Below are 15,893 nucleotides of genomic sequence, written 5' to 3' on the forward strand. Positions count from 1 at the left end.
AAGGGAATATATAATTTCTACAAAAGTATTATAGATCTTGGTCATAGTCTCTGCCTTGCCCACTATTGCTGGCCATTTCAGCGATCTTCGATTATTACTAATTAAGGGTTGGATGGGAGAGAGGTCTTCATCAGGAGTTCTTCTAATAGAAGGTTTGATGAGAGGACCAGCTATTGTTAGACATAAAGGCAGATGATCACTATCTTCTCCCACTTCTATTGTAAGGTCCTGCATGTTGGTCCATGAGTTTACTGAAACCAATATATAATCAATATAACTCTTGGAATTCCCACTGACGAATGTGGGAAGACTTGGCCTGTCGTAAGGTATCCTGCCATTGTAGGCCCTTAGTCCCTGCCCTGCAACAAACTGAGTAAGTTGTGCCAAGGCTACTGTGCATGGTGGTGGTATCTTTAATAGATTCACATGCAACCCCATCCTCCTCTTCAGTGAGGTATTAAAATGTATGCATGCTAAAGAATCCAAAATGGCCTCCACGGTGGAGCTGGAAACCTGTCAGCTCATTGTTTGAAGGGGTAAGAGCCTAAATAAGGTGAATAATCTATAGTTTTAAATGCTTTAACGTAGTTTATAATGTTGTGTAAAATGATATTTGGGTCTTGCCTACTGACATTTTTCAGCTGTTTGTTGTCAAATACTGATTGTGTATACAAACAATACTTAACTTCAGCCATTTGCGTATCATTTGTTGACTTTTCTGTCAATTTAAATCTGAAAGAGACACGTTACTGATAGATTCCTTACCTTAGAATATCCCCAGGCGTCAGACTGGATCCGGAAAGTTTTCTGTAGCAGTACGCCTGCGTGTCAGTAGGTGGCGTTGTGCGGCTCCACGTCCGTCACTGGCGTCGTAAGCGCCGAGATGACGTCACGGAGACTACTTAGGCGCCACCCACGTGCGCTGACGTCACTGCTTTCTTTTTCCGCGCCAGCAAGCGCAGCTCCGGATTGAGCACGTACCTTACTCACTTTTTGACTACTATTTTGAGACTTTTGTCTCCTCTCTTTTCTCCTGGTGCACGTAGGGATGCCTGGCTTTATGTCCTGTGGGGCCTGTCGCCGGAATAGGTCGGTGGCGGATCCCCACGATGTTTGCCTCTACTGCCTGGAGACTGACCACGACTCCCGGGACTGCCGGATTGTCGTGCCATGGCCCCCCAAGGCCTTGCGGGAGCGGCATAGGAAGTTGCTGCAGGTCCGGCATTCGTCACGCCGCCGCTCCGGGTCCAGGGGCCGATCCCGGGACCGCTCGCGGGACCGGAGCCGTCGCTCCTCAGGCTCCAAGTCTTCGCCTTCGGATTCCGGTAAGCGACGCCATGAAAAGAAGTCGAAGAAGCGTGTTCGCTCTCTGACGTCCCCCCGTCGCTCCCCGGAGGCGGGGGACAGGGGCGTCGCCCCGGCGGCTCCCCTGGAGCCTGGGAGTCCCGCAGCCTACCTGCCATACCCGGGTCCATCGGCGACTCCCGAACAGGTGCAAGAATTCCTTGCTACCATGGACCGCCTTTTTAGGCCTCAGGCTCCCGCCGGCGCGCCTTCGGGCCCCGCGGTCCTGTGTCCAGATCCTATTGGCCCGGCGGCTCCGCCACCGGCGCCACAGTATCCTGCGCCAGTGGCTCCGGCCCTGGCGCCACTGGGTGCGGCGTTGCCGGCTCCGGCGCCGCCCTCAGCTCCACCCTCAGTGCCACGCTGGGTGCTATTTATTCCTCTCTTGCCCTGGTTCCATGACCATTTTGTTCCGGCCTGGGATCCGCATTGGGAGACGGCGCCGGTCCGACCCAGGCCGGCGCCGTTCCCGGCGCCGTACGTCCCTTCTCCGGCTCCGGCTTTGCAACCGCGACGGGCTCCCTCTACGCCAGAGGCAGACGAAGACTGGGAAGGGTCCGAGGACCCCCTTGCCCAGCAATGTGACTCCGAGCAGGATTGGATGGACGACTTGGAGGAAGCAGGCGACCTCGAAGTCTCCTCTGACCCGGGGTTCGCCTCTCCCCACCTACGATGCGTTGCGACGTCATGCCTGGTTGCGTTCGACTGGCTTCTCGCCCGATGTCCAAAGCTCGCTCATGCACATGCCCTTTGATGGCACCCACCTGTTTGGTGACAAGGCTGACAGTGCCCTGGAGCGCTTTAAGGATTTGCAGGTTACGGCCAAGTCCTTGGGCGTTTCTACTAAGAGGTCGGCCTCTCTTGGTTTTCGTCCCTTTCGCGGCCAAGGTAGAGGCAGTCAGGCGCGCCCGTCCCCTAAGCCAGTGCAGAACCAGCCCCAGCGCGGCCGGGGTCACGGTTTCTACAGGGGCGGGTTGGGGAACCAGCGTGCGGGTCCGTCCACCTCCACCCCCGCTGCTTCCACCTCCAAACCTTCCTAATCTGAGCTTCCGGGAGCACCCCACGCCCATGGGTGGCAGGATCCGCCACCACCTCCCTCACTGGAACGAGATTACATCAGACAAATGGGTGCTGCATATCATCTGACTCGGTTACTTCCTTCCCTTTTAGTCCTCCCCTCCTGCCAAGCCAACTCTGTGCCACTGCATGTTGGGGGATCATTTGGCTCTTCTGCGACAGGAAGTCACGGCCCTCTTGGCCAAGGGGGCCATCGAGTGCGTTCCTGGACCGGAGGTAGGGCGTGGTTGTTATTCCCACTACTTTCTGGTCCCCAAGAAGGACAAGGGGGTCTGCGTCCTATCTTGGACCTCCGGGACGTCAATCGCTTCCTCCGGAAGGAGAAGTTCAAGATGCTGACTCTGGCTCAGGTCTTAGATGGCCTCGGCCCTGGAGACTGGATGGTAGCATTGGACTTGCAGGACGCATATTTTCACATCCCGTCCTGCCAGCCCACCGGCGTTACCTGCGGTTCACGGTAGTGCATGAGCATTTTCAGTTTGCCGTGCTCCCCTTCGTCCTTACCAGCGCCCCTTGGGTGTTCACGAAAGTGATGGCGGTGGTCGCAGCTCATCTGCGCAGGTCGGGGGTGTCAGTCTTCCCCTACCTCGACGACTGGTTGTTCAGCCTCTGTCCCGGGTTTCAGTCAGGATGACCCTCCGGCTTCTGGGCCTGATGGCCTCCTGCATCCTGCTTGTGACATATGCCAAATGGCATAAGCGGGCTCTGCAGTGGGACCTGAAGTTCCAGTGGGCGCATTATCAGGGCAACCAGATCTCGGAGGGCACCGCACAGCAGTTGCAGTGGTGGCTCACGAATCGCGATTCGGTCAGTGGCAGATCCCTCTCACATCCCCAGCCGGAGCACACAATGGTGATGGATGTGTCCCTCCTGGGACGGGGAGGACACTTGGGAGAGGCGGAGATCAGAGGTCTCTGGTCTCCGGCGGAGTCCCGGCTCCATATCAATCTGTTGGAGCTTCGGGCGATCCGACTTGCACTGAAGGCATTCCTTCCCTCTTTCCAGGGAAGTGTGGTGCAGGTGTCCACGGACAACACCACCGCTATGTGGTATTGCAACAAACAGGGTGGGTGAGGTCCTAGACCCTATGTCAGGAGGCTCTGCGCCTCTGGACGTGGCTTGAACATCAAGGCATTACCTTGGTGGGTCAACACCTGGCAGGTTCGCTGAACGCCAGGGCAGACGAACTCAGCCGCCGGTGCTTGATGGATCACGAATGGCGTCTGCAGTCGGACGTGGTGCAAGGTCTCTTTCAGCAGTGGGGAGAGCCTTGGTTAGATCTATTGGCCACCGAAGAGAACGTGCAATGTCATCAGTTCTGCACGTTGGAATTTCCAAGGCGGCAGTCGCTCGGCGATGCTTTTCTTCGCTAGTGGAGTTGTGGTCTATTGTACGCCTTTCTGCCTATACCACTTCTGCCCAGAGTACTGAAGAAGATTCGGCGCGACCGGGCCCAAGTCATCCTTGTGGCGCCGGATTGGGCACGAAAATTCTGGTATCCCGAGCTACAAAGCATGGCGGTCGATCCCCCGATCCGTCTGCCTCTTCGGGAGGATCTTCTGTCGCAGCAGCAGGGGACGGTCCTCCACCCGAGCCTGTCCAGCCTCCACCTCCATGCGTGGAGATTGAGCGGCGACAGTTGACAGCCTTCGCTTTTCCTCCCGAAGTCCGTGATGTCATTCTGGCAGCCAGGCGTCCCTCCAATAAAAACGGTATACGCCTGCAGGCGGAACAAGTTTGTGGCATGATGCACAGCGAAGGCTGTGGATCCCCTTTCTGCCCCTCTTTCTGAAGTCCTTCTGTTCCTTCTTTCTTTGACCCAGCAGGGCTCTGCTCTGGGCACTATCCAAGGTTATCTTTCGGCTATCTCTGCCTTTTTACAGCTTCCAGATCAGCCTTCTCTTTTTAAGTCTCCGGTTATTAACCGTTTCCTGAAAGGCATTACACACACTTTTCCTCCCGCGCCGTTCATAATGCCTCAATGGGACTTGAACCTTGTCTTGACCTATCTGATGTGCGCTCCCTTCGAGCCCATTCATAACTGTCCTTTGCGTCTTCTCACTCTCAAAACGGCTTTCCTGGTAGCTATCACCTCTGCTAGACGAGTGAGTGAGCTCCAGGCTCTTTCTTCCGAGCCTCCATTCCTTTCGGTTCATCCGGACAAGGTGGTTTTGAGGACCCGTTCTTCTTTCCTGCCAAAGGTTGGCACGCCCTTCCACATCGGGTAGACCATCACTTTGCCCACCTTCTTTCCGCCTCCGCATCCTTCAAGAGAGGAGGAGAGGCTCCACCGTCTGGACCCGAAGCGTGAGCTCGCGTTCTATCTAAAGCTTACGCAGCAGTTCCGGGTGGATGACCAGCTCTTTGTTAGCTACTTGGGCGCCAAAAAAGGTCGGGCTGTGCACAAACGGACCATCTCGCGGTGGGTTGTTCTGTGCATCAAAGCATGTTAGTCCTTGGCTAAGAAGGAGCCTCCTGTGGGGCTGCGTGCCCATTCAACCAGGGCAACTGCAGCCACTATTGCCTTGGGACGCGGTGTCCCCTTGCAGGTAATTTGCTACGTGGGCTTCGCTGCACACGTTTACCAAGCATTACTGCCTTGACAGTCAGGTCCGGAGAGACAGCTTCTTTGGCCGTTCTGTGCTCTGTGACTTTCTGGTGTAATCTTTTCGAAGACCCACCACCGGGGTTGGTATTGCTGGGGTATCTATTCTAAGGTAAGGAATCTATCACTAACTTGTCTCTTTCAGATGCACAAGTTACTACTTGTGTAACGATATATCTGTAAGAGACATTAGTTAGTGATAGATTCTTTACCGCCCCACCCGTCCTCCCCATTCTGTGAACTGATTTCTAGGGTTCAGGGCAGCCCTTTCAGGGCCCCAGTTTCCTGGCACCAGTGGTCAGTTTCTTGTATGGCTCTGCGTTCCTGGTGCGGAAAGTCGTGTACAGAACTGACGTCAGTGCGCATGGGTGGCGCCTAAGTAGTCTCCGTGACGTCATCTCAGCGCTTACGACACCAGTGACGGACACGGAGCCGCACGACGCCACCTATTGACACGCAGGGGTACTGCTATAGAAAACTTTCCGGATCCAGTCTGATGCCTGGGGATATTCTAAGGTAAGGAATCTATCACTAACTAATGTCTCTTACAGATATATCGTTACACAAGTAGTAACTTGTCCTTTATGTGCTTCTTATTTGATGGCTTTCCTTCCTCCTCTTTTGTTTGTTCCTCCCATGTTGCATGGCTTTTTTACCATTCTTTTCAACTCAATGACTTGTATCTTTTTTCCTGCTGTTTCCTCCACATGATGCGTTCCACCTCACGTCCCTGATCTCTCCATGTTGCACGCCGCCCCTCCAGCTCATCCATAAAAGCACAGCAATAGATGATTTTTTTGCTGAAGTTTGACCAAAGCGCAGACTTTGTCAGTTGGTTTTGTTTCATTTACTTGGTTCCAAATGCTGTATGAAAAGCCAGACCTTGATCAAAAAAGTTGCTTTTATGGCACTTGGAGAAGAGCAGAGCAGGTTGTTGCACTCATCCAGCCGGTATTTGAATCAGAATGTGTATTTAACCCTTGGTCTGCTGCAGAGCACCAAATCGGTCAAAAATTTGTTTCAGTGTCAAGTCAGCCTTCACAGGTTTTTTCGTTTGAATGTGAACAACCCTGTATCTGCACCCTATGACCGCTCTTACTTTCTTTTAAATATCTAGACTGTAACAAGTCTTTTGTGTTATCGTTAAGCTGAATCATGTGCAGTAGGCTCTTTACTTTTTGTTCAATATTACCTGCTGCAAAATATTTGCAAATAACCCATGCTGCATATAAAGCTTGAACATGTTGACTTCAATGTTCACTTTCGACATACCTCAAGATATATTTGCGTTTCCTCTAGTATTTAGATTTTTGTTTGTATTTAACTTTTCTTTTTTTTTTTTTAAATTAACAATGCTTTACAAAGAAGCATTGACAAAGCCAATATCTTGGCCCTCGTATTGTAGTGGCAGGACCTGTTTGCTTTGCCAATTATTGTTTAAAATTGCTATGTTCTTGATGTACTGAGGATATCTAGCCTGATATCAGAGAACAGTCAAGGCACTAGAATCTATGAAAGATACAAACACTGGAGAACTGTAGTTACTGTTAAGCAACTTTTTAATCTCCTGCTATGAATCTTTAGGTTTACATCTAAACCAATGTCACCTTTCTGAATCGGGACCTTTAAATACTCTGTTTGCAAAGATAAATATTGTAACATCTTAAAATTTATCAGAAGTCCTTAACAACTTCACCAAAGCTGTTTACATCTGAGCTCCCAGTGCTATCCCAGATACCTTCTGTCGTGCAGTAACCAGCATCTCTGAAGAATAGATCTTCTGCTCAGGTTCATTTCTGTATAGATCTTACTATTGTAAAACACTGTTAGAATGTCCAAATCTGATCTACGTTTTATGAACCCTGCTATTTATTTTTAGTAGTGGAAGAACCAATGGAAGTACTTTATCTTAGTCCTGGCTATTTAATTGCCATTACTTAGATTTTTTTTTTTTTTAGCATAACTCTTTAAACATTTAAATACATGTCAAAAATATAAGTAGATGCACCAAATAATCATATAAATCAAAACAAATGCAAGACATTCAAAATTACATTAATCAAATAAGTGTACAGCATCACATTACACCTTCAATCTGTCAAAGACCATGTGAAATGGGAACTCAATTTATAGCAACTGATTCACTGTTTTTTTATTTAGAGTTCCTGGGACCATGGGGCTGAGCTCAAGGTCTTTGTGGGATATATTATTAATTCATAATCCCTATTATGCCTATAGGCTGCAATTTACAACACACCCTCATGGTTTCCAAAAAGGTGCCGACGCGTTTCCAATCCCTGTAGTATCAAGGGATTATCCTCAGGGCAAACTGACGCGGTTTAATCTAGGGGGTTAAAAATAAAAATTATAATTACTATTTCAGCTTTCTCTATGTACCCTATACCTTTCTGAATCGGGACCTTTAAATGCTCTGTTTTCAAAGATAAATATTGTAACATCTTAAAATGTATCAGAAGTCCTTAACAACTTCACCAACGCTGTTTACGTCTGAGCTCCCAGTGCTATCCCAGATACCTCCTGCTGTGCAATAACCAGCATCTCTGAAGAATAGATCTTCTGCTCAGGTTCATTTCTGTATGGATCTTACTATTGTAAAATACTTTGTTAGAATGTCCAAATCTGATCTACAGCAGAACATGCCTTTTTTTATCATTTCACTGAGCATATCTTTCCAACGTCCTCTTAGTGCTGTTATATACCACTTATCACTTTCAAAGAGATCCAGGTCAGAGGCAGTCTTCTTTGGCTTAAATGTTTTATTTATTATAGAAAGTATGAACAACAAGAGTAGAGAAAACATTAAATGAGCCGGAACATCAAGAAATAATTTATAAAAATATGTTTTCATTGCAGAAAATGCTCCACACCCCCTTCACATCCTTAAACACACAAGGGAAAGCAGATACAAGGAGTATAACTAGAGCCACACTGACGAACACCTAGAAAATAAGATGATTCCATAATTAAGGATGTAATCCATAAACACAACTCTTGTTATTATTTTTATAGAAAGTTCCAAGAAGACAGCTCATGGCTTTTTCAATGTATAGAAGTCTTGAAATGTCTCATTATTTATCCGTAACTAGAGCATCCTGAAAGTCTGAATCTCCCACAGTAGCTTGAGTATCCTAAAGAATTGGTACAAAAACATACTTTCATAATTCAATAATTCGAGATTAAGATCAGCAATTATGTTAAGCCTCATAAACGTGTTATTCCAAAATAAAGAATCTTGCATCCAAAACCACAGCATGACAATTAGAAGATTCAAATTTTTGCCACATCATCAATAAAATCTAAATGTGCATTCCTTCATTCAAAGTTAAATCTATTTCCTAAGTGCAACCTTCAAGTATCCACCACAGACCTAGATGTAACATAGACATAAAGTTACACCTCAAGGTATTCTCCTAATTGGGAGCTTCATGATCAGCTCAAAACCTGCTCACCATGGATCTGTAGTATGCTCAAATATTAGAAATGTTGACAGTGTGCTAAATTTGTATGCTAACACATCACGTCAACCACTCTCGGATCATTGTTCCTGCAGGTATTTGCCATTGGAAAATATAAGCAAAAGACTAATTAGGAAGGGAAGTATACTAATCTTCCTCAAAGTATTTTAGCTGTCAATATGTGCATTTATTTATAAAAATATGATTGGGAAAATTACAACACTTTTGTGGCCCTTCTTTAAATTTTGCCTAGTGACAACCAGTAGGTTACACATCTGATTTAGGAGCATAATATTATTTCACTTTCTAATTCTGGCAATGCTATTTAAAAAAAGAAGTAACCCTAGATGGCACTTGGTGATGGAGACGGCTACAGATTTGTTCATGACACCACTAGAATGGTTGGACGTTTTGGTCTTTGTTTCCAGAGGCTACACAATAATTGTTTGTAAAGTATGTGTTCTGGCATTTCTTGTGGCGAGGGGTTAATTATTGGCAGTAGTAAATTATTTTGAATAGACGTTGAGATGGTTGTGCACTTTTGACAAACTGAACCATTGAACTTGTTTCTGTTCGTTGTATTTTATTGGTCAGTATAATTCAGATGTCCATTTTATGCGCATTTTCCTTGCAGATTAATATCACTGCAAGGAATCTACAATTCTAAACTTGTAATATACTTTTTCCATCCACAAAATCAGTTTTTTTCAGAAATTTGGAATGTGAAGCGAATAGTGAATCCACCTGCATATTAACATAACATATTGCTGTTGTAGGAAAAAATATGAAGGTAACTCAGGAACTGCAGCAGAAAACGCATGATTCCCAAAACCTAAGCAGTCATGTTAAACTCAGCGAATAGCAGAATTTTCTCAAGAAAGAAAAAACAAAATAATGCCCTGCTGTAGAAAAGATAGGCTGGAAGCCATGCAGCAGCTGAGCACACTTTTCAAGGTCCTCGCTGTCCAGCACACACAACCGAAATGAAGAAACATGGTACCAAGAACTACTAATGGCTGGTTTGCATGGCTAGCCAGCCTGTGTGCACAGGTACTGGTTATTTTTGTATTTTAGTGAGCAGGCTTCTTATGTAATGCCAAGGATTTGTATATCGAAAAGAGTTCTTTTGCAGGATATTGACTGATAACATTTTATTTTGATAATATTTTGACTGAGCTGTTAATAGTACATGTATAAGCATTTAGTTCAGAATAATAGACCAACATCTCTGTGTGGGCTTAACTAGTACTAAATGCCAGCTCAGCCAGCAACCTCCCTTGTGAATGTTGAACCCACCCCAAATGTTTTTTGTGACAGTGTTGTATAAAAACGTGTCTGTATGCCCATTAAAATTGGAGCAATTAAAACCCTGATGGTGATAGCCACAGAAGGTTTGCCAGCAACTCCTGAGACAAATGTGTACCACACCAGAACCTTAAAGGTCCAGGGCAGGTCTTTGGGAGTGGGGAGGGGGATTCCTGAAAATCTTTTTTAAAAGTTTGGATTTCCACCTATAAAACGGTTCTGTCTACTGGAAATACAAAAAGCTGACAGATGTTTTAGATATCCTAATAAATGGAGCATAAATTGTATGGGTGAGGGATCTGTTTGTATACGTACATAAACATTCATTTAGAGGAAGGAACCTGAAAAATAGTCACTTATTTCCGGAGTCCTCAATATGGATCAAGATAAAACCTACTTAAAACCACCTTTTTATTATTTTTTTAAATTCGTAGAGGGCATCTCCATTTACCCCATGCTTCTCCCTCTTATAAACAGTATTTCCTTATACATTTTCACTTATTGTGGCTTATTTTAAAATTGTAGGTATACATGCCTGTCTTTTTCATGTGGGTATGTGTTCTTGTTACTATGTACAATGCTCTAGGCTAGCTCTACACCTTTTTATATACTTTCAATATAAATAAACTAAAGTTTAGGGGTTGGTACTTAAAGGATCTATGAGAAGTGATAGTTGAAAACTGTCCCTTTTGGTTCTCACCTCTGTTTTCTGATCTTCAGTGTTCTTGATACTAGGCTGTACAGGTGGTCCTATATTCTACTCACCTTTGCAACAAAGGTAAATTGGGCGAAGGTGGGTCACAGGGGAGGAGCAACCATGACCTCCACTCGTTACTCACTGATGAACTCTGAAAGGATAGGGAATTTGCTTCCCCAGTAGTCTACACTCATGCTGATGTCACCATGTTCCCTATCTTGGGGTTGAAATGTATTAGTAAAGCAGCAGTGCCCCATAACCGTTGAGTCTGCCAAATTAAAAATAAACTAGTACATTATCATTTGTGCTGATTAAATCTTCAAGCACAATGCCTGCATTTTTAGAGTTACCTGACTTTGGCTAGTCAGAACAACCTTTTCTTGATTAGGACTCCAGGATTTGTTTGAGTAACCCAACAACATAATGAGCGGTTCTGTGTAAAAAAACAAAAAAAAAAACACTTTTGTATATTTATCTGTTTATCTATTTCACTTAAATAGACGTTGAGCTGGAAATCATAGTTGTAAACATCTTGGCAAACAAGGGAAAGGTGGTCAATACGTTTGCAACCAGCATAGTGAAATATTGAGAAAATCCCTGACCTTAAGGTTTTCCTTTAAAAAAACAAAAACAAAAAAAACTTTGTAGTGGGGATGGAGGCAAGATGGCAGCCGAGTAAGACGCCAATCCCGGGACTTCAACCTGGACCAACATTTAGCTGACCCCAGCGCATCCTCCAATCTGAACATATTTTAGATGGTAGATAGGTGGGCTGCTCACCTAAGTGGTGCCAATTACAAATCATTAGCACACTGGGTCCAGCGAAGATACTCCACAAGACAGTGGGAAAATGGTGGCCATAGAGAATGCCCAGCACACTTGAAATGTGAAATGCCCCTACAAGCAGCACAGTCTCAGTGGAATAGTGCAGATGTCATCAGCACAAGCTAAGGGGTCCGGCACTCCAGGTCTACGGGTCAGGTGAAGGTAAGTCATGGCACTTGGCAATCTGACGCAACATACTATTTGCAGCCACAAGAAGGTCTTTGATGGTTTCCTTCTGGCTATTAGGTAAAAGAGATCAGAGGAAACTGTTTGGTACATTGAGGTCCAGCTGGGACGGAAGTCAGAGAACCGATTGGTGGGCCGGCTCATTAACAAGAGGAAAACAAGTAGGGAAGCAGAGGACACAGCCTGTAAGTTTAACCAGGAATACTGGCCTGCAGAGAGGGAGGCGGCAGACATTGCCAAAACTGGTGTGGAGACAGTGGAAGAATCTGTTCTGGTGTGGGGCTGTATGGCTGAAACACATCTGTGCTGTACCCTGCTACTGGTTGACAGCAGGGATTTGCATGGGGTGCCGCTGGGCGAAGGCCCAGGCCATTACAGTTTTACCAAGCACAATAGAAGACACATGGAGGGGCATGCCAGGCATAGGCCTATCCATATCACTTATTTGATGGGGAATACTGACTAGAACGCAGGGGCCTGGACACCCAAGAGCTGGCTAGAAGGAGACAAAGAACTGGAACTGGACAAGTGACGACTATTCTGGAGTCATGCTACACTGAGGTCCAACATTGAACAATAGACCCTAGTGGAACACAGTGAGGCTGCCACATGGCCCTGGCAGAACTGGTAGCACATCAGGGCTGACTGTCCTAAATGAGGGTGAAGTTTAAAGAAGGGTTATAAACTTGCCTCAAAAAAAGACACTGAACACAGGATGTAGGTGCAACAAAAGCTCACAAAGTACAGCACACACCACAGAGAACCCCTCTTGGAAAGCAACATTTGTGTGGTCTTGAGCCTAGAAGACATCGGGAGGCTTGGCAATATCACAAAAGAGAGATCAAAGGGATATTGCTGCTTGACCAAGAAAGCCAAAGTTGGGTTCCATGCAAGACTGATGGAAATCTGATAAGAAAACAGTGAGATGAACTGAGCCCATTGTAAGGTCGGCCTATTAACAAATACTGAACTCCTCCATGACTACTCTGACAGGAAGGCCATCGGCAAAGGGAACTGAGATCAGTCCTTGGAAATCTATTCAAAAGGCCTCAACAACCCAACCAGGAGGCACTAAAAAGGAATAAATGTGCTGACTTGTCTTAAGAGTCGACTAAAACTGAGGTGCCGATAAATAAGAGTTTTTTAGAAGATCTCTTTCATAACCTGCAAGACAACTTCCCAGTGCCGAAAAGTAACATACAACAAGAACTACAAGACATAAAAGAGGGAAGGCAGCGAATTGTGTGAAAGAGTGTTTTCCTTCAAGGCGTCAAGGCATGGGCGAGTAGAAATATCCGGAGGTCCTCCAGCATGGAGTAAATGTGCTACAAGACGTCCATGAGGCATATATCACTGCTCTTTCGACCACTTCTTCTTTTCAGTGACTCCCAAGACTATAGAACTGGGCTATCCATACTGAGCAGCCACCATGGCATTGCAAGCTAACAGACCTCCTGATACTTAAAAAAGTACATTGCTAAATGCAGAAAAAGAAAATAATGGCAGTTGCAGGGATTTCGTTTTGGGGGCTTGCCCATTGTCATCCTCCAAGACTTTTCTGCGATCACACTACAAAAAAAGTCATTCTAATCTGTGACACAATTTCATGAAGCCACAACACCAGCTGCAGTAGATGACACCCTATCTGACTACTGTTTCAGTGAAAAGGCAACACGTACCAAACCAAGTCTTTAATTGAGACCAAGAAGGTTTTTGAAATAGGCGAACATGGAGGTTTCACCAAAGACAAAGAATCAGTGGTGAGATGTGATAAAAAGTACCCCAATCAGAGACAGACAAATGGAAAAGAGCCACTAGGAGGAAGACCAGAACAAAGCCACTTACGATGGACCTCGCTAGAAAAAGAAATGGGGCCGTTGAACAACTTTGCTAGGCGGAAGGGGGTGTGGGTGTTTCTCTGAAACAAATCAGCAATAAAGATGCAACCCATCCAAAGAGGACAGTGACTTATCTAGAAAAAGATGGCTGGGACGAGTAACGGTAAATGGGTGGGACGGGTCTTTTGGGGCTTCAGATTGAAGGGGGAAAGAGCAAGGTTAATTAGTGGCTGATATATTGTCACAAGTAAGCCTGGAAAGGGGAAGGGCTTGGACTTTTAAGTGAGGACACTGGAAAAGGTCATAGAGGAAGTTGTTGAATCTCAGCCTGATAAATATCTTAAGGGGGATGCGGGAGGGAGAGGGAGAGGGTTGTTTGTCAGTTGGTTGGGAGGTTCAGAAATAGAGACCGAGAGAATGAATAGCCACAACAGGTTCCAAAGATGGTCTCAGGGAAGCAATAGAAGCTGCTGGGGGACCGTTAATGTATTTGGAATTCATTGCGCAGTAGAGCCTGTGCTTCGATTTATGTCCGAGTCAATCAATTATATAACTTATAATGTTCAAGCTTCAATGTCCCTAATAAAAAAATTAAAGTACTCTTAGCACTTAGGTGGAAAAGGTTTGCATACTATCTACAAGAAATCCACCAACTGAGCAGAGATACCTTTAGATTAAGGTCAGTCTTTCTCCCAACAATTCTATACATCAGCCTATACCAAGACGAAGGGAGTAGAGATATTGCTGTCAAGACATAAAGGCTTCTTGATAAACAATTCCACAAGCGATACGGAGGGCAGATGACGTCTACTCAGGGGTACCATGAGACAGCTGCTCTTTTGACAGTCTATGCTCCGAACCAGGGTTGGTCGCAATTCTGAAGCAGGCAGTACAGAAATTTCTATTCCATGTGTAGTAACCTCTAATAGGAGGAGAAGACTAGACATGTGTTCTGTGTGGAGACAAGAAGTTCAAGGTATAAGGGCATGCATGTACTTTCTTCTGGCTTAGTTAAATAGCTTTCCAATTTGAGTCTAACATTTGTGTGACAAATCCTTCATCCAAAGGCAAGAGGCATCTCACGTTACTCGGGGCCACATAAAACATAGGCAGGGTTTGATATAATGTTCGCTGATCACACTTCTTTACTCATCTCAAGATAACTGATGATGGTCTGAGTTTTTTTTCTGACTATACACCAGTGATATTTGTACTGGACTTCGAGAAAGACTTTTCAATTTGTCATTTAAATGATAGCTTTGCAAGAGATCTGGTAGCTAAGAAAGAGAGAGCCACACAAATTAAGGAGTTCCTGCAGAATAACAATAGTGATGAATGTAGCCTCTCCACAATATGGGACTCATTAAAAGTGGTAGTAAAAGGAATGTGCATAGCTGAATTGGCTAGGTTAGCCAACATTAGATGAAAGGTCTCAAATAACCTCCAGAAAACTGAAGTCCTTGAAATAACAACATGAATGGACACTTGCAGAAATTATAGTGTGAAATCATAGCCATTAGTGGGCAAGTGCCAATGATGGAACTAAAGAGAGCGTAATACTCCATAGCTAAGAGCCACCAAAAATACAATGTAGAGTGAAAGAATGCGAGGGAATGGTGGCAGCGGAGCTAAGCTGGAGCCACCCAAAATCATTCAAATAAGTGATAAAAACAACTGTTGAGGAACACGGATGAGACTGATGTGCTGCCGCATTTGGTAACACCATCTGACTCAAGCAATTACCCTGACATGAGGTACTGCACAGATACTACATGCTTTATAGCGCTACAGGATACCAGATGGCTTGGATAATTCATCCAATTTTGGGCTAAGTTCCACCTCTGGGCCACCAACTGAGTAAAGCTCTTCTTTTGTTTCAGTGATCAGGAGGGTTGCTGAGGTCATCGACCTATGGAGGTAAAGATAAACATATTAACAATAGTCCTACAGCTTGCACAGGCACCGAACAAACTTCTTTTACCCCTTAATGAAACCTTCACTGACACACTGCTGGACACCTGGGCTAAACCATGTTCTTGACTCCCCCCCCCTCCCCCCCTCTCCCCCCCCCCTCCCCCCGCCCCCTCCCCCCAACCGACAGGTTGTCCGCCTCCATAGACTTCTTCACCCAGCATCCTGCCCATAAAGTCTGGTAGTAACAAGGGTCCACTCTTAGAGTTAACCCTGATGCCTTTCCTATCCACCCTAATACCTTTCCTACCACTCACCCTGACAGAGTCAAATTGAGTGAACCTATTCAGAAAATATATGTTCTTCTCAGCTATCCTCACATGGTGTTGGTCAGTGGAGCTATTTATTATGCAATTACACTCATGCGCTGTGGACATGGTGAGATCTTTCCTGTGGTCCCCGGAGACTAATAGGCTTATCTCTCCCAAACTATTCAGGATGGCCAGGATACAGACAAATTGGTCATCCGCTCGGGTGGGGCACCACAGACTATCTAGGTAGGGCTATGGGAATCCCCGGTGCTTCACACCACCTGGATTAGATCCACTGACTTCGCTGGAGACATCAGG

The 15,893-nt window shown here is 45.7% G+C and overlaps 1 protein-coding gene across 7 annotated transcripts in view; it reads left to right on the forward strand.

Moving 5' to 3' along the window:
- DHX38 (DEAH-box helicase 38) overlaps positions 1–15,893 on the forward strand; it is a 1,013,803-nt gene that overhangs the window by 930,878 nt on the left and 67,032 nt on the right. The window contains exon 25 of one of the 7 annotated variants that reach the window (XR_014972206.1): positions 9,279–9,552. The exons of the other annotated variants lie outside the window; for them this stretch is intronic. The gene's annotated coding sequence lies outside the window, so the exon portion shown is untranslated. The remainder of the gene's footprint in view (positions 1–9,278; positions 9,553–15,893) is intronic. 7 annotated transcript variants of the gene reach the window in all.

This window comes from Triturus cristatus, chromosome 12, assembly GCF_964204655.1.
Source record: "Triturus cristatus chromosome 12, aTriCri1.1, whole genome shotgun sequence".
Classification (NCBI taxonomy): Eukaryota; Metazoa; Chordata; class Amphibia; order Caudata; family Salamandridae; genus Triturus; species Triturus cristatus.